At 35.8% G+C, this 20,488-nt stretch overlaps 1 long non-coding RNA gene across 2 annotated transcripts; it reads left to right on the top strand.

Annotated features, from left to right (window-relative positions):
* The first annotated feature begins 15,297 nt into the window (after positions 1–15,297).
* Positions 15,298–18,405, top strand: LOC148203812 (uncharacterized). 2 transcript variants are annotated; one of them, XR_015784288.1, is made up of 4 exons: positions 15,298–15,324; positions 17,172–17,252; positions 17,338–17,410; positions 18,371–18,405. It is a non-coding gene; the product is annotated as an uncharacterized LOC148203812 (long non-coding RNA). The 2 variants fall into 2 exon arrangements; XR_015784287.1 differs by having other exon boundaries at positions 17,338–17,413; positions 18,371–18,404.
* Positions 18,406–20,488: the final 2,083 nt, after the last annotated feature.

Below are 20,488 nucleotides of genomic sequence, written 5' to 3' on the forward strand. Positions count from 1 at the left end.
ACCCTAGAATTTGAAGAGTGGAGCTTGAGCATCCAAAATCCTCCTCCAAGGAAACTAACTTATAATCATGTTTTTGCTTATGTTTTGGAAATTAGAGATTTGGATGGGTTTTATGCTTGGTTTTCCTTGTCTTTGCAGGTTTTAAGATGAATTGAATGGAAGAAGTGAAGTAGCCATAATTTGGATTCAAAAAAGGAAGAAAAAGTGGATAAAAGAAGAGTCGCAAGTACCGCTCAGCGGTAATTTCCGCTGAGCGGCACCTTGAAGTCCCGCAGTCACCATTGTAGGGAAAAACTTCAGCTGAGCATCAAATAGAAGAACTGCACTTACCGCTGAGCGATAATTACTGCTGAGCACCATTTTTATGGGCCTTGGGCCATTTTTCTGTAATCTTTACGAGTCTATATAAGGTTTTAGTCAACCTAGGGTTAGTATCTTTTGGCAGAACGAAGCTGATAACGGTTGAAAAACCGTTATTTTTATGCTTAAAATTGATACCAAAAGCAACCTTTAAGACTTAGAAACTAGCTTGAACTCATATTTTTGCTTTAGTATTGTGAATAAGAGAGTTACAAGTGAATTCAGGTGCAAAAATCACCGCTAAGGGGCAAAAACAACAGCTGAGGGCAAAATGGATCATGCGCTATTACCGCTCAGAGGTAAAATACCGCTAAGCGCCATTCTAAATAGGCTTGGACCATTTTTCTGTTACTTTTATGGGCTTGGGCCTAATTTTCTATATTTTTAGAATAGTATATAAGCTTTAGGACGTCCTAGGGTTTGTATCTTTGGCTGGAGAAGACGCAAAACACACTTTTCACCCCTTGGGGGTAGAATTGGAGATGGTGACGACTCTCCTCTTCTCTTTCTAGGGTTCTATCTTTCATTCTTTCATTATTGTTCATCTAGTTTCACCATGAATATGGTGAACTAAACTTTGTATTGTTGTTGGGGAATCAATGTAATCTTTTGAAGCTCTCATATATGGAATTTGTGTTTAAACATCTTATTTGAGATACATGCTTTCTTTCATCATTAGTTAGGGTTTTTCCTCTTTGCTCAAAGCATGCATTGTTTAACTCATTCGATGTCATGATTATTGGTTTTGTCGATATGGGAACATACGGGAAAATCTATATTCGGGGAAATTCTCCCAATAGCATATTGCCTAGACATAGGGATATGAGGGTTGGTTACCTTTAAGCTTCTGTGCTTCAGAATTAATTATTAGGGATGCTAGGAATTGTATGAACTCGTAATTAAGGATAGGCTTTCTTGCAAGGTGATTTAGAGAGTGGCATTAACATTGATTGATGAAAAGAATGATGAATTCCTAAAGTATATGAGAGTGGATAAGATGAAATTGATTACCCCAACAACATACTCATCCATCTAATTCGTTCAAGTGTTTGTGTTCCTCTTTTCCATTGATCAAAACTCATGCATACATGTTTACTTATTGTCTTTTGCATTTGAAACCTCAAGAATTTGTTCACAAGTCTTAAATAATCAAGAAATCATATAACTAACTAGGTCATGAGTCCTTTGGGAGAACAATACTTGGTCTTACCGAGTTTATTACTTGATACGATTCGGTCACACTTGCCGAGGGTTAAACAAGTTTTTGACGCCGTTTTTCGGTGTTCATAAATTTGTCATCAAGTTTTTGGCGCCGTTGCCGGGGACTCGTGGTTTAACTAGTTTATTTGACTTGAATTTTGAATTTTGAAATTTGAATTTTGAAATTTGAATTTCTATTTTTATTTTCTGTTTTTATTTTTCGGTTTTTATTTTATTTTATTTTATTTTGTTTTATTTTATTTTATTTTCTGTTTTTATTTTTTTCAGTTATTATTTTATTTTATTTTATTTTTCTGTTTTTATTTTTTTTGTTTTCCGTTTTTATTTTTCTGTTTTTATTTTTATTTTTTTGTTTTTATTTTATCTTCTTATCTCTTATTTTATATCTTCTCTATCTTTTTGTGCTAACAATTGTTTTTAGGGTTTTGTGCCTAATTGATGAGTTGTTATTTCTTGAACTATATTTAGTTTATTGCACTTAAATAAACCAGGGAATTGTGTTTAATTTTCTGTTATTTCCCTGTTTTCCGAATTCTGCTTAATTTCGTCAGAAATTCGTAATTGTGCTAATTTGGGTTTTCTTAGCTGATTAAGTGCATTTCTGGTTGCAGGGAAGTTATGGAAACATCATCTGGAGCATTGGGATATGGCGTGACACACTCAAAGGCTCAACATTTTCTAGAAGCCCTTAATTAGAATTAAGTGTTTTGGACCCTTTAGGGGCAATTTTGTAAAAAGACCCATTTGTAAGACATGTGCCTTTTTGGTTAGGGTTTTTAATTGATTGTGGACCCCATTTGGAAGAAAAATCTCGGCACTTTAGAGAGCCTTAGCCAGCCACACAAAGAAGACTCTTACACACTTGATATTTTTCATGTTTTGGAGCTTTTCTCTCTTAGGGTTTGTTGTATGAACACTCTTATGGAGAGCTTGACTTGGGTGTCTCGTTTTTGGCCATTTCAATGAGCAAGATGCAGATTTTATTCTTCTCTTAATTTACTCTTGGTTGTCTTAGCTTATTGGTGGTGAAAAACTATTCATTTCCACTTCCCTTTGCTTGTTCTTGATGCTTGGAGTTTGAGTTTTGGAGCTTGTCTTTGCATTTCCATGGTGGATGTTGGGTTTGAGTAACTTTATATTTCGTTTTCCTCTCCCTTTGCTGCTGTTCCTCTCGTTTTTTATCTCATTCTATATGGTTGGATGATAAAAATGAAGTTCTATGTAGTTTTAGGTTGAAGAGAGCTTAAGATGATGTGTGGGTGTTGTGGGTTTAACTCTTTCCTTGCATATTTTGGTTTTGATGCTTGAGACTAGGTTGGGATCAGATCTTGGTGATGTTATGGAGGCTGGATAGAACTGGAATGATGGTCTAAGTATTATTTTCGTTTTTGCAAAGAAACTTGAAGAAATGGTAGTGTTGAAGATGGGTTGATGAGTAGAAGTTTGGGTTTATTGTTCTTGTGTTCATTTGCAACTTTAACTTTGGTTTCTTGAAGTTGTTCTCTGTATTGAAGAGTGGAAGAAAGCTTTTGGATGCATAATTCTTGAAGAAAAACCGTTTGGAGTTTGTAGGAGAGACGAAATTACTTCATTTAATTTTTACCACTTTTGGACCAACACAAAAGATGCTTGTTTTGACCCAATGAATGTTTCCACTTTGAGATTTGGCCTTTGCTTGTTCCAGCCGTGAATTGCAATGAGCATGGAGGTTTTTGGAGTTTGTTTTCATTTGATTTAGCTTACTTGGCACATTGGTAGGAGCACCCATGGTATCTTCCATTTGCACATTGGTCTTTGAAGCATTCTTTGGCATTTTCACTTGGTGGTTCACGTAAATTGTGTGCTTTGGTGTATAAAATCATTTCTTTTCTGCATGGAAGGAGAGAGGGGACGATCTTGGAGAGTGTGGAAGGCACATGCTTAATTTCTTGAAAAATGGTGCACATGGGAGAAGAAGTCAACACATTTTGTGGCTTATTTAAGGTGAAATTGAAGTTTGACTTGGGTGCATGGTGACTCACGGCCATGTGCTTTTTCTTTGGCCAATTGGACTTTTAAATTCATTTGTTAATTGCCATTATGACAAGTAATTTGCTAAGATTAAATTAGGCTTGTTGGTTTCTTTGGTTTTTAATTAATTTAATTAATAGGTTGAGTTTATGTGTTTGAGTTAGTGTTGCATTTAATTATTTTTAACTGTGTTTGTTAATCAGTTTGTAACAGTGTTTGATGTTTGAATGTTGTCTAAGGCTTTTAATAGTGCTAGTTTAATTACCATGCTACCTTAAATTAGTTTGTTTACATCTGTGTCTTTATTGAGTTCTTTAATTTTTGCAAAACCTTTTCAAACCCCCCCCCCTTTTTTTTGTGGTAGACTCGATTTTCGAACCGCAAAATTGGTCCTTGAGAGACAACCTAGGAGTCAATTCCTAGCTATACTGCATTTCTTTAATGCACATCAAATTTGATGGGCGGCGACAGCCCGCATCACTAATACCTGCAGGATGCAATTCGGTCAAGAATTTAACTATATGGGCACTCAATTCTACCAAGGTAATTTCAACCACTGGTGGGAACCTCACTAAAGCATGGATCAAAGTCAATTTTGGCAAGCTGCCGGACAATTTGAGAACCAACCACCACAACAATGGCAGCAACAAAGCTCTCTATTAGAAAGTTTGGATAATACCCTTCAACGATTTTTGCAACATTCCATCTCTACTCAGAAAAACATTGAAGCATCATGTAAAAGGATGGAGATGAACCTTCGTTACATTAGTCAGAGAGAAAGATTTTAAGGTTAATACTGAAGTTAACCCTAAGGAGGAAGGTCAAGCCATTGTCACTTAAAGTGACAAGATTTTTGATGAGAAAAAAATAGGGAGAGATAGAGAAAAGATAGAGAGAAAAGAAAAAGAAGAGTTGAGTGAGAAAGATAAAGATGAAGAAAAAGAAAACGAAGTGGTTGAGAGAAAAGAGAGAAAGAAAATATGTGTGAAAATAAAGAAGTTGAGTAGAAAAAGAGAAGGGAAGAAAAAAATAAGAGAAAAGAAAAAGAGGAAAAAGAAAGTGACAGAAAAGAGAAAGAGGACGAGAGGAAGAGAGAGAGAATCATATGAAAAACCCTTTCATCATCCAAAGAAGTATCATAGGAAGGAAAAGAAATTTAAGTGCTTCATGGAAATCTTCAAGAAATTGGAGATTAAAGTTCCTATGATTGAGACATTGCAACAGGTTCCTGGTTTGATCAAATCTCTGAAGAAGTTCAGTAAAAAGAGGAAGAAAAAGAAGAAGGAACTTGAGCTCTATTGGGTCAAGCTAGTGACGTTAAAAGAGCGCTTGCTGGGAGGCAACCCAGTGATTTAAGAACTTTTAATTTTTCGTTTGGTGATGTAATTTTGAACTTTTGGGTATTTTTGTTTTTGTTATAAGTTTGTTACAGGGTTTACATCTACCGATGGATGTTAGGCGGAAGAGTATCTACTGAAGGATACTATGTTTGTATACACCTACTCATGGGTGTTGGTAAGAAAGATTTGCATCTACTGAAGGGTGCTGGAGGATTTTGGGTCAGGCTCGTGACGTTAAACAAGCGCTACCTGGGAGGCAACCCAGTTGATTGATTATATTTTTGTTGCTTGTTCTGCTTTAGTTGCATGATAGGGATTTGGATGCATGAGTGATCTGAGAACTTAATTGCAGGGAGCAAGTGAGGGGCATGAGTAGAAGGCACCTAGGGTAAGCTAGGAAGAAGAAAACCACAACACGAAAGTGTTGCTGAGCGACAAATTGCCGCTGAGCGGTGGTATCGTAAAATGGGCTTAGGTTGCCCTTTAGCGGAACCCGAGCCCATTAGGGTATTTTTATACCCTAAGTCACGCCTTGGCCTCTATTTTCAGATTCTTCTCTGCACACACACTCCTAAACACTTTTCCAAAGGTTCTCTACATTTTTCCTTTCATTCCTCTTTAGAAAATCTCCCTTCCACTCACTTTCTCACTAATTTTCCATCTAAGTTTGGGGTTGAGAGAGAGCATCATTGTTGGGGCTGAGTTTTTCAAAGCACTAGAGCAGGATTTGTTTTATCATTCACTTTTGTTTTTAGAATAGGGTTTGATGTACTCAATTGGAAATTTTGTCTGTTATGATGGTTTGCTTATGATTGTTGTTTGATAAGTAATGCTTGATGATGCTTTAATATTGATTGATGTTGAGATGTGCACATTATATGTTTATACAGGTGATTCACAAGCTTTGTGAACAAATGCATGATGTTGTGATTGTGATTATGATACTAAGCATAATGTGTATATGTGGAATGTGAATGAGCTTATATGTGAGGTTTGGAGCTCCAGAGTTTTTGTGATTGAATGTTATTACTTTGAAAGCATGAATGATTTTGCCCAGGTTTTCTATAATTGAATCAATTGCTTGTTTGCATCATAGGATCAAGGTCATTCGTTGGTAACCCTTTTATTAGCCAAATTCAAGAATTTAGCCCACTAAAAGAGAGCACTATGTGTTCTACCATTTGAACCTGTAGCCTTGAACATAATTTGAAAACCCCTTGTGAAAAGCTTTACCTTGAGTTAAGTAGAAAATATTTTGTGGTATTGACAAATGGTCAAGTTTGGCGTTGCTGGGAAGTTATGAAAGGGAAATTGAAAGCATTGAGCTAAGAGCTAAGAATTAAGTATGTGAAAAGAAAAAGAAAAAGAGAAAGAAAAGAGAAGAAAAAGCAAAGCTCAATGCAAAGGAAAGTTGGGATTAAGTAAGAATGGTTGTGTTTATATGATTCTCTTAACTCAAGGGTTTGGTGATCTAGAAAAACCAATTTTCTTGTTAGCCCAGCCACATTATAAGACATAGAAAAGTCCTTGTGATGATGCTTGCTTGTAAGTGTTTTTTATTGTGGTTAAATGAAAGGCAAAGTTGATTCATGTGACATTGTGATAGTAGAGTTCATGTGACATTGTGATAGTAGAGTGAATGAGTGAATACCTCTGATACACTTGCGTGTTTGAGTGAAACACATTATCTAGCAAGGAAAGATTCCATGAACATATAAGAACATCTTTGCTTAGTTGATTGATCATTCATGAAAAGTAGCATTTGTTGGATAGTATGTGATTGTGTGAACACTAAAGCATGTGCATGTCTTGATTGAAATCTTTGCAATGAGCTGAATTGAGCACTTACTTATCTTGAAAAGGGAGTTTTGAATGTGGTGAACCACTATATGGATTGATGGAAGACTGAGTTACATCTTGTTTGCTTGAGTACAAGCAAAGTTTTAAGTTTGGGGTTGTGATAACGGTTGAAAAACCGTTATTTTTATGCTTAAAATTGATACCAAAAACAACCTTTAAGACTTAGAAACTAGCTTGAAGTCATATTTTTGCTTTAGTTTTGTGAATAAGAGAGTTAAAAGTGAATTTAATGGTTTTGTGCAAGATTCCCTTGATTTTGTAGGCTAATTGAATGATTTGAAAGAAGAATTGAAGTACCGAATGATTGGAATGCTGAAAAGTCAACCAGAAACCAAAAAAGTCAACCAGTCAACCAAAAAAGTCAACCAGTCAACCAGAATGCTGAGAAGTCAACCAGAATACAGAAAAAGTTCCGCTGAGCGGTAAAATACCGCTGAGCGCCACTTTTCAGGTGCCAAAATCACCGCTGAGGGGCAAAAACAACAGCTGGGGGCAAAATGGATCATGCGCTATTATCGCTCAGTGGTAAAATACCATTGAGCGCCATTCTAAATGGGCTTGGACCAGTTTTCTGTTACTTTTATGGGCTTGGGCCTAATTTTCTGTATTTTTAGAATAATATATAAGCTTTAGGACGTCCTAGGGTTTGTATATTTGGCTGGAGAAGACGCAAAACATACTTTTCACCCCTTCGGGGTAGAATTGGAGATGGTGACGGCTCTCCTCTTCTCTTTCTAGGGTTCTATCTTTCATTCTTTCATTATTGTTCATCTAGTTTCACCATGAATATGGTGAACTAAACTTTGTATTGTTGTTGGGGAATCAATGTAATCTTTTGAAGCTTTCATATATGGAATTTGTTTTTAAACATCTTATTTGAGATACATGCTTTCTTTCATCATTAGTTAGGGTATTTCCTCTTTGCTCAAAGTATGCATTGTTTAACTCATTCGATGTCATGATTATTGGTTTTGTCGATATGGGAACATACGGGGAAATCTAGATCCGGTGAAATTCTCCCAATAGCATGTTGCCTAGACATAGGGATATGAGGGTTGGTTGCCTTTAAGCTTCTGTGCTTCAGAATTAATTATTAGGGATGCTAGGATTTGTATGAATTCGTAATTAAGGATAGGCTTTCTTACAAGGTGATTTAGAGAGTGGCATTAACATTGATGAAAAGAATGATGAATTCCTATAGTATATGAGAGTGGATAAGATGAAATTGATTACCCCAACAACATACTCATCCATCTAACTCGTTCAAGTTTTTGTGTTCCTCTTTTCCATTGATCAAAACTCATGCATACATGTTTACTTATTGTCTTTTGCATTTGAAACCTCAAGAATTTGTTCACAAGTCTTAAATAATCAAGAAATCATATAACTAACTAGGCGGTGAGTCCTTTGGGAGAACGATACTTGGTCTTACCAAGTTTATTACTTGATACGATTCGGTCACACTTGCCGAGGGTTAAACAAGTTTTTGACGTCGTTTTTCGGTGTTGATAAATTTTTCATCAGAAGCAAAATCACACTTTCTTCACCCGTTGGAGGAGGATTTTGGATTCTCAAGCTCCACTCTTCAAATTCTAGGGTTCTATCTTTCATTCTTTCATTATTTTTCATGTAGTTTCACCATGGTTATGGTGAACTAAACCTTCATTGTTGTTGATTAATCATGAGGTTTTCATCTGTTGTGTATGTCTTGATTATGTGAGCACCACAGTTGAAGCTTGATTGGTTAAAGCATCATTATATCTTGACTAATCTTTCTATGATGAGCATTCATGAGTGATTTACTTGTCTAGAAAGAAAATGTTTTTGATATGCTTGATCATTGTAGTATGATTATTTTGTTTAAGCCAAGTTACATTTTGCTTGAGAACAAGCAAAGTTTCAAGTTTGGGGTTGTGATAATGGTTGAAAATACCGTTATCTGTGATATAGTTTCATCTCATGCATTTATGTTCTCACATCACTCATACATTCCATCCCTATCATGCATCTAAAGCAGAATCAAAACAAACAAACACAAGTAAATCAACTAGGTTGCCTCCCAGGTAACGCTTGTTTAACGTCACGAGCCTGACCCAAAATCCTCCAGCACCCTTCAGTAAGTGCAAATCTTTCTTACCAACACCCATCAGTAGGTGTAAACAAACCTAGTATCCTTAAGTAGATACTCAACCACCTAGCATCCATCAGTAGATGTTATACCATAAAATCTCAAACAACATAAATCAATGTCCCAAAGTTTATAAAATTACATAACCAAAATAAAAGAAATTAATGTTCTCAAATCACTAGGGTGGCTCCTAGTAAGCGCTCTTTTAACATCATTAGCTTGACCCAATAAAGCTCAACTTCCATCTTCACTATTCGTGTTCGTCTTTCTTTCATCACACCAACTCATCAGTTGTTTCCGGTCCACCTTTTTTACTCTCCTTGAATATGGAGTCACTCCATTCTCTTTATAGTCTTTCACAACCCACAACTTGTTCTTGAATCTTACTGGTGTACCAAGTTTGAGTTGTTCCTGGATCAAGTCATCATGAACCTTCCTTCCTTTGCCATCTTTTTCTTCTTTCCTAACCTATGATAAGAAACAATGTTTACCTTTGAAGACCGACTTTGCAACTTTTGAACTAGTCAAGGGTGCATCCTTACATGCAGCTTTATGACTAGCCTCCTTCTCTTGAATCTGCTGCTCCCCTTTGAAGACATTAAATATCACCTTTTCTCCTCGGTCTTGAAGCATTATCATCCCATCATCCACATTGATTATTACCTTTGCTGTTCTCATAAATGGTCTTCCAAGAATGATTGGGACCTTCTCATCCTCCTTCATCTCCATCACCACAAAATCTACCAGGAATTTTAGTTTGTCTATGCAAACCATTACATCTTCCGCCACACCAAAAGGTTTCTTGGAAGATCCATCCGCCATTAACAAAGTCACCTTTGTTGGCTTGTGATGACAAATTTATGAACACCGAAAAACGACGCCAAAAACTTGTTAAACCCTCGGCAAGTGTGACCGAATCGTATCAAGTAATAAACTCGATAAGACCAAGTATCGTTCTCCCAAAGGACTCACGGCCTAGTTAGTTATATGATTTCTTGATTATTTAAGACTTATTATGAACAAACTCTTGAGATTTCAAATGCAAAAGACAATAAGTAAACATGTATGCATGAGTTTTGATCAATGAAAAAGAGGAACACAAAAACTTGAACGAATTAGATGGATGAGTATGTTGTTGGGGTAATCAATTTCATCTTATCCACTCTCATATACTTTAGGAATTCATAATTCTTTTCATCAATGTTAATGCCACTCTTTAAATCACCTTGCAAGAAAGCCTATCCTTAATTACGAGTTCATACAATTCCTAGCATTCCTAATAGTTAATTCTGAAGCACAGAAGCTTTAAGGCAACCAACCCTCATATCCCTATGTCTAGGCAATATCCTATTGGGAGAATTTCCCCGGATCTAGATTTCCCCGTATGTGTCCATATCAACAAAATCAATAATTATGACATCGAATGAGTTAAACAATGCATGCTTTAAGCAAAGAGGAAAAACCCTAACTAATGATGAAAGAAAGAATGTATCATAAATATGATGTTTAAACACAAAATTCCATATATGAGAGCTTCAAAATATTACATTGATTCCCCAACAACAATACAAAGTTTAGTTCACCATATTCATGGTGAAACTAGATGAACAATAATGAAAGAATGGAAGAGATAGAAAAACCCTAGAAAGAGAAGAAGAGAGTCGTCACCATCTCTTAATCTACCCCTAAGGGGTGAAAAGTGTGTTTCTGCTTCCTCCCAGCCAAAGATACCAACCCTAGAAAGTCCTAAAGCTTATATATTATTCGCAATATTACAGAAAAGTGGGCCTAAGCCCAAAAGACCACCGCTCAGCGGTAAACTGCCGCTCAGCGGTACCAGGGCATAGTCAATTCTCCCCTCAGCTGCACTTTCACTCCTTAGGGGAACGAACGGGTGTTCTTGAGTGCCGCTCAGTGGTAAACTGGCGCTGAGCGGTACTTGCGGCTTCTCTTCTTTTGCACTTTTTAAGTTCTTTTCTGATGCCATCTTTATCCTTCTTTACTTCTTTCATCAAATTCATCTTAAAACCTGCATAAAACACTGAAATCAAGCATAAACCTATCCAACTCTCTTATTTCTAAAAATATGAACAAAAGCATGATTCTAAGCTAGTTTCTAAGTGTTAAAGGTTGCTTTTAGTATCAATTTTAACCATGAAAATAACAGTTTTTCAACTGTTATCAGCTTGACTTCAAGATCACCAATCCTTTCAAGCAGAGATAAAGGCATCAAATTAATGCTTGACCTTAAATCAATTAGGGCTTTGCTTATTTTCTCCTTCCATATGACGCAAGGAATAGTAAAACTTCCTGGATCTTTCACCTTTGGAGGAAGTGGCTTCTTCTCAATAGCACTATAATCTCCCTTTCCATCTAGATATCTCTTCTGTGTGGAGACTTGCTTCATGTGCTTTGCAGAAGCTGGGATTTGTTGCAATGCTTCATTCAAAGGTATTGTAATCTCCAATTTCCTGAAGATGTCTTTAAAGCGTCCATATTGTCTTTCTTTTTCAAACTTTTCACTCCCCTTAGGCTAAGGAAGAATTCTATCATTTTTCCCAATTTTTTTCTCTCCCCTCTTCTTTTCATTCTCTCTTTTCCCATCCTCACCTATTATCTCTTCTTTTCTCTCCACTTTTTTTTTTCCAACTCAACATTCTCTTTCTCATCCACCCTCTTGTCATCTGCACTTACAATAACTTTACACTCTTGATAACAGTTGAAAAACTGTTATTTTAATGCTTAAAATTGATACTAAAAGCAACCTTTATACTTAGAAACTAGCTTGAAATCACGCTTTTCTTCATATTTTCATAAATAAGAGAGTTGGACAGGTTTATGCTTGATTTCAGTGTTTTTGTGCAGATTTTAAGGTGAATTTAGTGAAAGAAGTGAAGAAGGAGAGAGATGGAATCAGAAAAGACATCAAAAAGTGCAAAAGGAGAAGCCGAAGTCACCGCTCAGCGGCAGTTTACCGCTGAGCGGCACTCAGGAAGTCACGGGAGGTCCGCTGAGGGGCAAAATGGCCGCTGAGGGGAAGAAACGACTCACGCACTTACCGCTGAGCGGTACTTTACTGCTGAGCGGCACTTTTATGGGCTTGGACCTAATTTTCTGTAATTTACGAATAATATATAAGCTTTAGGGTTTCCTAGGGTTAGGTATCTTTGGCTGGAACGAAGCAAACACTCTCTCTTCCACCCCTTGGATGCTTAGGCTTCCTCTTCACCTTTCTAGGGTTTTATCTTTCATTCTTTCATTGTTATTCATCTAGGTTCACCATGAATATGGTGAACTAAACTCTTATGTTTGTTGGGGAATCAATGTAATCTTTTGAAGCTCTCATATATGGAATTTGTTTTTACATCTTTTATTTAAGACCTATGCTTTCTTTCATCATTAGTTAGGGTTTTTCCTCTTTGCTTAATGCTTGCGTTGTTTAACTCATTCGATGCATGATTATTGGTTTTGTCGATACGGGCACGTACGGGGAAGTCTAGATCCGGGGAATTTCTCCCAATATTATATTGGTTGTCGTTAAGCTCCTGCACTTATGAACTAATTATTAGGAATGCTAGGAATTGTATGAACTCGTAATTAGGGAGAAGCCTTCTTGAAAGGTACTTTAGAGAGTGGCATTAACAATGATTATTTGAATGTTGAATTCCTAAAATATATGAGAGTGGATAAGATGAAATTGACCCCCAACCACATATTCATACATATATTTCATTGAAAGTGTTTATCTTTTGCTTTTGCCATTGATCAAAACTTCATGCATACATATTTAATTTTCGTCTTTTGCATATAAAAATCCAAATGTTTCGTCTTTAAGTCTTAGCTAATCAATAAACCACACAACTAAACTAGGCCGTGAGTCCATTGGGAAGAACGATACGTGGTCTTACCAAGTTTATTACTTGAACGATTCGGTCATACTTGCCGATTGAAAAACAAGTTTGTGACATCATATTTGGTGTTCATACAATTTATGATCACCAAAATATGATGTCACAAACTTGTTTTACAATCGGCAAGTATGACCGAATCGTTCAAGTAATAAACTTGGTAAGACCAAGTATCGTTCTTCCCAAAGGACTCACGACGTAGTTTAGTTCTGTGGTTTGTTGATTAGCTAAGACTTAAAGACGAAATATTTGGATTTTTATATGCAAAAGACGAAAATAAACATGTATGCATGAGGTTTTGATCAATGGCAAAAGCAAAAGATAAACACTTTCAATGAAATATATGTATGAATATGTTGTTGGGGTTCAGTTTCATCTTATCCACTCTCATATATTTTAGGAATTCAACATTCAAATCATCGTTGTTAATGCCACTCTCTAAAGTACCTTTCAAGAAGGCTTCTCCCTAATTACGAGTTCATACAATTCCTAGCATTCCTAATAATTAGTTCATCAAGTGCAGGAGCTTAAGGCAACCAATATACTTATTGGGAGAAATTCCCCGGATCTAGACTTCCCCGTACGTGCCCGTATCGACAAAACCAATAATCATGCATCGAATGAGTTAAACAACGCAAGCATTAAGCAAAGAGGAAAAACCCTAACTAATGATGAAAGAAAGCATAGGTCTTAAATATAAGATGTAAAAACAAATTCCATATATGAGAGCTTCAAAAGATTACATTGATTCCCCAACAAACATACAAGGTTTAGTTCACCATATTCATGGTGAACCTAGATGAATAACAATGAAAGAATGAAAGATAAAACCCTAGAAAGGTGAAGAGGAAGCCTGAGCATCCAAGATCCTCCTTCAAAAGGGTGGAAGAGAGAGTGTTTGCTTCGTTTCTGCCAAGGATACCAACCCTAAGACATCTAGGTCTTTAAATAGGACATAAAAATAATAGAAAACGGGTCCAGGCCCAAACAGATCATAAAATCGCATAAAACTGGCCCAAAACTCGTCTCGTTGACTTTTTTCGTATTCTGGTTGACTGGTTGACTTTCTTGGTTGACTGGTTGACTTTTCTGGTTGACTGGTTGACTTTTCTGGTTTCTGGTTGACGTTTCAGCATTCCAATCATTCGGTACTTCAATTCTTCTTTCAAATCATTCAATTAGCCTACAAAATAAAGGAATTCTTGCACAAAACCATTAAATTCACTTTCAACTCTCTTATTCATGAAACTAAAGCAAAAATATGAGTTCAAGCTAGTTTCTAAGTCTTAAAGGTTGCTTTTGGTATCAATTTTAAGCATAAAAATAACGGTTTTTCAACCGTTATCACAACCCCAAACTTAAAACTTTGCTTGTCCTCAAGCAAATAAGATGTAACTCAATCTTCTGCCAATTCATATGATGGTTCACTCATTCAAAAATCTTCTTTTCAAGATAAGTAAAGACTTCAATCAAACTTATGACCAAGAGTTCAATCAAGATGTGCACATGCTTTAGTGTTCACAAAGTCATTTAAATTCCAACAAATGCTATTTTTAATGAATGATCAATCAATTAAGCACGGATGTTCATGTGTTCGTGGAATATTTCCTCACTAGGTAAAGTTTTTCACTCAACACACAAGTGTATAAGAGGTAATCACTCATTCACTCTACTATCACAATGTCACATGAATCAACTTTGCCTTTCATTTTACCACAATCAAAAACATTCACAAGCATGCATCATCACAAGGACTTTTCAATGGCTTATAATGTGGCTGGGCTAACAAGAAAATTGCACTACAGGAAAAAAGCGTTTTTCCGGCGGATAATTACCCACGGCCTAGGAACCCTCGGTAATGCAGTGGTGAAATAAAATACCGACGGCTTAGGAACCCTCGGTAATATCTTCGAAGAATTTTTGCCAAAATCAAGTCATTCCTTCTCTGTAATTCATTTCCCACCACCAGCCCTATTCTTCGTCGTCTCGTCCAAAACCCTTTCCCTTTGCTCCTCCAAAACGTAATCTTCCTCTCCTCTCCAATGAGAACACCAAACCCCAAGACCTAATCTTCCTCTCCTCTACCCAAGTGACAACGAAAACACCAAACCCTTCCCCTTTGCACAAAACCCTTTCCATTTGCATCAATCATGGGCACGAAAGCGTTGGAGGAGTGCTTTGTAGTGATCCCTGTGGCAACGTGGTGGGTATGTTCATTTACAATTCATGTGAATTCGTTCCTTTTGTTTTTACGTTTTATGTTTCTGTGTTTTCCCCTAATCTGATCACTGTCTTGTGGAATCGCTTTTGTTTGAATCGCGACGTTGTTGGTAGGAGGCTGCATTGGAGTTCAATCGTGGTGCCACGAATGTTTGGTGGGTGGTGGAGGCTTCATTGTTCGTCGACGTACAAAGAGGAGGCAACAATGCTGAGGAAGGACTACCTGGTTCGTTCAGGGAGGTGAAGGTCGGTGCAACAGTTAGCTTGGACGAGTAAGGTATTAAAGCTTTTTGATCGATTGCCATGGCTTCTGAAATGAGTTTGTTTTATAAACTGTTGAAAATATGTACAAGTTTGTTGTGAAAATATTACTAACTTCTATTGCTATGATGATTCTGTTTTTATTTTTTTATTTTCATTTTGTTACATATTTATATGTTGCATTGTCGGAAAATGAAAGAGCAACCATGAGCCTATTCTGCATTGATATTGATTCCTTTGAAAAGCAAACTCTTGCATTCCTTCACCCTTCTTCCTTCCTCTCAGATATTTTAACTTTGTAATAATTTTTCTCTTCTGCTCATTTACAAACAACCTGCTACTTCTATTATTATATTCTTTCATTCACCTTGTGCACATGGAGCAAAAATTGGAACATAAAAGTATAATTGATAGAGCCTTACCTTATAGTATTGGGATACTCCAAATGGATTTTCTTTTCTTTTCCTTTATGCTCATCTTAATTAGCTTTATTTCCTCATATATCTCCCTTAATCCAATGAGATCCAACATGTCCATTAATTGCAAGAAATCAAGGTGAATATATATATGTAGTAATGTACAGTTGAGGAGGTTTCCTGATCCTTCCTGAATTATAGACCAAAAAGTTAATCATATGTACCAAGCGTTGTTTCTCTTCTCTCTTGTAATACCGTAGACCTGCATACATGATGGATTTATGTTGAACTTAGATTGTCACCATGGACAATTTTGTTCACTGAATTCTATTCAAATCTGATGTGTAATTGATGGTTATTAAAGCCAACCTGATCCAGTTAATTTCAAAAAGATATTACCAATCCTTGGCAGTCTAGAGTGACTTTGTCCTCTTAAATTCTTAGTGAAAAATTTCATTCTGTTATTCCTTAATGAATTAAGAAAGGTCCAACCATGTAACAACGAAGAGTATGACAGTCCTTGAATTCCATCATAGTGCAATACCATTTAATGCAGAAGTTGAAACTGTTTAAAATTCTAATTTAAGTTGAATGTTGAAACTGAATCGTGTGAGTTTGTCATTTGGCTGTGTTTGCATTGCTGCAACTCTAAAGTGTGCCTACCATATGCATAGTAACTTGTCCAAAACTAGAAAGTTGGTTGCACTATCTTGCAAAATGCCCAGAAATCATTGCTTGAGCAGTAGGACCGATCTACATTAATTTTACTTCAATTTTTCTGAATTTTAATTCTGTTTAGTATAGAACTCACTACTGTACATCTTTAATTTCATTCCTAGTTGTTCAAGTTTAATTTGTTGTCCTAGAGTCATTTTAGTTGATTACAAATAAGTTTGATTCTTCTTTTGAGATTTGGTTGGTGAATTGGACCAATTTTTTGTGCCAAAGAGCAACTGAAGTAATATTTTAAGCTCAATAAACCAAGTCATATGCTACTAAGTTGATTAAAGAAGAACCTTATGTACTCTGTTCGATACAGGAAATCCGTAAGTGTCAAAGGTCATACATTTTTCCCTGATATTTGCTACCTGCCTCTTCACCATAGCTTTACTACACCTGACCAGAGTTATCATCCTTTAATCACTGTGCATCATGCTTCATAGCTCATAACCATAATGCATTTGTTATAAGACTGCAATGTGGCATGATTACAAGGATATTTTGTATTACCCCTTTAATTTCACATCTGCAGATATTTGTGTTTATTTTTATATTTTTGGGTCTGCACCACTTGCCTTTATTTTTCACTTATTTTCTTTGAATTTTTTTCCTATGAATATATTTGGTGTACTGAGCATGAGCAGTTTTCCACATGTATAAATTACATTTCACTTTGTTGTATATTATTATTATAAGTCATTGATCAAAATTTGTTTCATTATTGAAGCATGGGAGGATCAATTGTTGTGCATGTAGCTGCAAGAAGTTCATTGTCCACCTTGGTTGGGTTGTCGTGGATGTTGTAGAGGTTTTGTAATATGTAGTTATTATTACTTTCGTGATTACTTTTTTCGTCATTGGAACAAAAGTGCTGATTGTCTCAACAATTGCAGGGAACAACTATGGCTTCACTCATTCAAGAAAATTCTATCAAACAGGATGCAACATTTTTCAAGCATTGAGAAAGTTGTGAGCCCTATCTCTATACCTTCTTTTATTTGTGTTTCAAGTTTTGTGTTATTCTTTGTGTCTACTATTTCTGATTATGATCTTTTTTAGTTTCTTTTCGTTGTCATTATTAAAGTAGTCTTTAAAAACTATAAATTTATAATAAACTTATTGTACATTGTAAATAAATATAATTGTAAAGTGAACAATTAGTAAATCTTGAACTCTAAAAAGTTTTAATTTCCTTTGAATATTTGACAGTAAGCAAATGTTATATCCAAGAGCTTCCTGCGTTTCCATAATTTCTTCCTGCATCAGTACACTTAAAAATTCTAATTTTATCCTTTATTTTTTCATTTTAAGTTTTAGAATATATAATTTGAAATATAAAAATTATACATTCAATAATACAAAGATTATATTCTAGAATGTATACTTTCATACTTAAATAATATAATTATAAATTATTTTTCAATATCTCATGTTTCTCTTTATAAAATGATATCGTTTTTGGTACATGTATGTACATCCATGATTAAATACATTATTTTATGGTATTTAATTGCTTGGTTATCATAGTCTCTAACAATTTTCACATAATACTTAATTGAATATATAGTGTACATAAAAGAATTAGGTTTGTTTAGACTCTTTATTCTATAATATTTTTAAAAAATAAGTTTCTTCACAAATTGATGCATATAGGAAACTGTACTATTTTAAACTTTTGATTCAATAACTTTTATAAATTTCCCATCATGTTTAAATTATAGTGTTTTTAAATTATATTGTCTTTAAAAAATTAAACATTTTTTTTGACAATTCTGTATTTCTCGACTTAATAACTTTTTATATAATATCATATTATAGATATATTGGTAATATTTATACCGTTACTTCTCATATTGGATGAAAAAAATGTACATTTCCTCCCAATACCTATGACTTCTACTTACATTTATACTTTATGGTTTGCAGGTGTGTGGCACCTTGATCAAAGTCTGCTTCATCATGTCACTTGAACTTGGATAGCCTTTATTATTAGTTCTCGTTTATATTTGCTCTTAGAATTTAAATGTTTTTCTTATGTACTGAGATGTGAAAACTTGTAGTGTTGTAGTGTTATGGCAACAAGTATCTTATGTAAAAGACTACAAACATATTATGCAATATAATTTGATATCTCCTTTTCAATTATCCTTCTCCAATAGAAATATCAGTGGTTAGTTTGACTTGATGTCATGAAAAATTTCATAAACTGCACCACAATGCAGGAGAGTAATAAAAAATCACACGAAATTAGCACCAAAGCAGATCATAAACTGCACCATAATTGGTTACTGGACAGCAGAAAATTCGCCCTTCGGAAATTACCGAAGGCTTTTGCCCTTCGGAAATTACCGAGGGCTTTTGCCCTTCGGTAATTACCGAGGGCTTTTGGCCCTCGGTAATTACCGAAGGCTTTTGGCCCTCAGTAATTACCGAAGGCTTTTGGCCCTCGGTAATTACCGAAGGGCAAAAGCCTTCGGTAAATGTTAGCGACAAGGGATTTACCGAGGGCTCTTGGGCCGTCGATAGGCCTTCGGTAATTACCTTTTACCGACGGTTTTGGGCTGTTTCCGAGGGCTTCTGGCCTTCGGTAATGCCCTTCTTTTTTGTAGTGTTGGTCTTTCTGGATCACAAAATCCTTGAGTTAAGAGAATCATAACAACACAATTATTCTTATTCATTCCCAACTTTCTTTTGCATTTGCATTGAGCTTTGCTTCTTTTTCTTTTCTTTTCTTTTTTTTTTCTTTGCATATTCTTACTTTTTAGCTCTTAGCTCAATGCTTTTCCTTTTTCATGTTTTCCCAACAACCCCAAACTTGAACATATAACAATACCACACAAGATCTTCTACTTAACTCAAGGTAAAGATTTTCAATCAAGGGTTTCAGTGTATGTTCAAGGCTAAGGGTTCAAAGGATAGAACACAAAGTGTTCTCTTTTAATGGGCTAACTTTATGAATTTGGCCAATAAAAAGGGTTCCAACAAACGGCCTTGATCATATGATGCAAAACAAGCAATTGATTCAATCATAGAAAACCTGGGCAAAGTCATTCATGCTTTCAAAGTAATAGCATTCAATCATACCAAAAACTCTGGAGCTCAAAACCTCACATATAAGCTCATTCACATTTGACATACACATCCTGCTTAATTTCACAATCACAATCATGATATCCTGCATTTGTTCACAAAGCTTATGAATCACCTGTATAAGCATTTTAATGTGCACATCTATCTCAACATCAATCAATCAATAAGCATCATTCAGCATTACTTATCACAAAATCACAGTTAATAGCAAACCATCATCAAACCAGGTGTCCAATAGAGTACATCAAACCCTAATCTAAAACAAAAACAAATAGGTTCAGAAAACTTAAACCACAAAAGCATAAGCATATGATAGCATTCATCAGTAAATGCTATCTCAGCTCCTCATCAATCTGAGCTGTCCTCTGTATCTTCCTCTTCTTCGATCTTCTAGTCTTGATTCTTTTTGCCCGATGAGGAGGCCATCCCTACATCAAACATAATTCACAAAACCAAAAGATACATTGTTAAGCATTAGTAAACCACAATGAAGAAATCAGCCCCTTCAATGATGCTCTCTCCCAACCCCAAACTTAGATGGAAAACTAGTGAGCAAGTGAGTGGAAGGGAGATTTTCTAAAGAGGGATGAGGGAAAAGTTGTAGAGAACCTTTGAAAAGGTATGTAGGAGTGTGTGTGCAGAGAAGAGCCTGAAAATAAAAGCATTTGCGCAGCTTAGGGTATAAAAATACCCTAATGGGCTCGGGTTCCGCTAAAGGGTAACCAAAGCCCATCTGCGAGAGTACCGCTCAGCGGCACTTTCGTGATGTGCTCTTCTCCTTCTTTTCTTATCCTACGTGCCTCCTAGACATGCGCCTCGCTGGTTCCCTGCAATTCAATGCTTAAAATACTTATGCAAACCCTAACTAAAACAAACAAAAACAATCCATCAACTGGGTTGCCTCCCAGGTAGCGCTTGTTTAACGTCACGAGCCTGACCCAAAATCCACCAACA

The sequence above is a fragment of the Vigna umbellata genome, chromosome 2 (genome assembly GCF_029865625.1).
Source record: "Vigna umbellata cultivar VRB3 chromosome 2, Vumbellata_1.0, whole genome shotgun sequence".
NCBI classification, from domain to species: domain Eukaryota; kingdom Viridiplantae; phylum Streptophyta; class Magnoliopsida; order Fabales; family Fabaceae; genus Vigna; species Vigna umbellata.